The sequence below is a fragment of the Mustela nivalis genome (genome assembly GCF_964662115.1).
Source record: "Mustela nivalis genome assembly, contig: HAP1_SCAFFOLD_424, whole genome shotgun sequence".
NCBI classification, from domain to species: domain Eukaryota; kingdom Metazoa; phylum Chordata; class Mammalia; order Carnivora; family Mustelidae; genus Mustela; species Mustela nivalis.
The window spans coordinates 579,577-582,744 of NW_028136230.1; positions in this window are offsets into that span (position 1 = coordinate 579,577).

Sequence of the window (3,168 nt, forward strand, 5' to 3'; positions counted from 1 at the left end):
TACTTTCAGGGAGAGAGTAATGTAAGCTCTGAGTCACTTTCTGCCTAGAGATGACCTAATAGTGGTTCTGGCATTGTTTGTTTTTGAAAATACGTTCCTGGGCGTCATTCAGAAAATGCAGAGTTTGGCATCTATATAAATTAAGGATGATCTTTTTGAACTTTTGTCTTTCATTACATCAAATTAACATAATTGTACAGAAATTCCACTAAATTAAGCATTGTTAGGAAATGTGTAAATTGGAGCTACTCAAATTAGTTGCTCTTTGAACTATGTGCTGTTGGTTCAGGATTAGATAAGGAGTTTGAAGGCAAACCTAAATCATTGCTTCCTTTTTTGAGAGATTCTCAGCATATTTTCTTAAAATTAGCTGAAATAAACAATGTGTTTAGTCGCAAAGTGATTTGCATTTTTGCACAAACTCCCTATCTCCTTGAGAATTATAACAGATATTTCATGAAACATCATTGATCTTTACTTTGTTACACTGCTGTAAAGTACATTCAGAGTTGCCAGTTAAAGGTGTTAGTGTTGAGATGAAATGTCATGCATTTTTCTTCACTTCCATGCAAATGAACACAGTAATTTATTAAGACACAATGAAGAAAAAAAAATTGACAATGAGTTCCAGATTTTAAAAATCACTTGCCATTCAATCCAAATTGTGAGTTTGATCAGTTACCGAACACTTTATAATGCACCCCCGGTAATTTTACAGAGATTACTTTTTTCTTACCAATTCTTGATTATTCTGTCTTGCAATTCAGAGAAAGCTAACTAATTTAAAATAAACTTCCGTTAATTTTGATTGTTATAAACTTAAAATTGATTAATTTCCATATACAGAGTTTAAAATGTTCACAATTTACATTAAATATATATTCTGTGTATACCTTGGAAAAATTATACTGAAAATTGAAATTAAACTGATGTTGTATATAGCTGCAAGAAGCCGCCTGTCCCATTTCATCTTACTATATAAGTTGTGTCAGGTAATTTATAAAATCCCTGCTGCATAACAAATCTATTTTTTGTTGGAATGGGTAGTAATGTTTCTTCTTATTTCGAAATAAGAGTTGGTCTATGAGTGCCTCTGCAACTGTATTTTTCCTAAGTGGCTTCATGGTCCTGAACTGAGAAAGCTCAGAGCATTAAACATCAAAGTAATATATTTTGACACAATTAGACATCAAGGAAATGCAATTAAAATGACACTGAGAGGGCGCCTGGGTGGCTCAGTGGGTTAAGCCGCTGCCTTCGGCTCAGGTCATGATCTCAGGGTCCTGGGATCGAGTCCCGCATCGGGCTCTCTGCTCAGCAGGGAGCCTGCTTCCCCCTCTCTCTCTCTGCCTGCCTCTCCATCTACTTGTGATTTCTCTCTGTCAAATAAACAAATAAAATCTTTAAAAAAAAATGACACTGAGATATCACTACACACTTACCAGAATGGCTAAAATAAAATATAATGACAAGCCCAAAAGAAAAAAATATACCATTTGATGATACACAATGGCAAGTTGTACCATAACTTAACCATCTCAGAATAGTGTAGTGTTAAATTTGTTTTTCTAAGCCATGTTTTGGGTCACTTACCACTTTTCAAGGATATAAAGTGCTATCATTTTACTTAAAACTGTGAAATTTGGTCAGATTTAAATTTCAATTTATGTTAAAACATTCTGTAAACTGTGTTAGACTTTGACATTTGTTCCCTCACTTCAGTGAATAACACTATATCATATTCTGAAAAATACGCTAATTTTTATTTTGAAAAATATCCCTTTTTCCTCTTATGGTAATTATTAATATGAATTAATAGTAGAATTTGATATGGTCCAATATGACCATAAATACTTTATAGTATATTATCAAATTTAATAATAAATATAATGTACTTCTTTGGACAATTTTTAAAGACCAGTCTACTCTTAAAACAAAAAAAATGGAGATGCACTTCTTTAGTTCACACAAATTTCATTTTATTATATATAACCTCAGATAAATTTCAACAAATCATAATTTATTAAAATCATGTCTACTTAAAAATCTCATAGAAGAGTTAAACCATCAAAAATAAAAATAAACACACACAACACACACACATCACCCATGTATTGGCAAATCACAATTGCTGTAACAATACATTAGGCATTCCACAGTTAAGGGCTATCAAAATTTCCATCAGTGACAAAAAGATTTGTATCCAAATGGACTGATTTGCCAGAATCCAAGAAAAAGTCTCCTAGGATTTATTTAAAGGTAAATATTTGAACAAATACTTCTTAAATTTAGGAAATTCAGAACATACGATTAAAGAATATTTGCAGTGCAGACTATATTCAATCCTTCCTTCAAAATGTGCCTTTGAGTACATAATTCTGTTTTCTCGATCTAAATTGAGCTGTCTTCCAAGGAAGTTTTCCAAAATGTGTGTCTCTGTGTGATAAATGTTCTAAGACCTAACATGCTTCATTGTATTTTTACTGTGCTCTCAAATTTAATCAATAATTTGGATTGATGTATAATACCTAGTTTCAAATATCTTTTCCATCTATAAAAACTCCCAGCTGTCTCTTTATATGCTATTACTATTGAGAATTGTGCTGTCAGTATTATTCTTGTACATTTTAGGTGATCTGTTCTTCTCTTGGGCATCATTTATGCTCTTCTCTGTTTTTGATATTCTTAAAACTCACCATAATGTATACGAGTGGTTTTTAGTGTGTGTAGTTTTTGTTTTGTTTTGTTTTGTTTCTGATATCTCGTGTTTGGCATCATTTTAAGTCTGGTATCTTTTATCTTTCTTTAATTCTCCAAAATTTATCTCAGTACTTATTTAAATATTTTCTTTATTTTTTTTTCTCTTCTGCTGTATTTGGGCAGAAGTCATTAATTTGTTTGTTTGTTTTTCCCAACTCATTTATTCATTTTACAGCTATATTCATCTTAGTCTCCATTTATTGTATTCTTTATTTCAACAATTTTCACTTAATTTATATTCACAGTATAGTATCTTTCTTTTCCTTGTATAAGTATATCATTATTTTATCATATACTTTTAAGCTATTTTTAAAAATATTTTATTTATTTATTTGACAGTGAGAGATCACAAGTAGGCAGAGAGGTGGGCAGAGAGAGAGGAAGAGAAGCAGGCTACCTGCTGAGCAG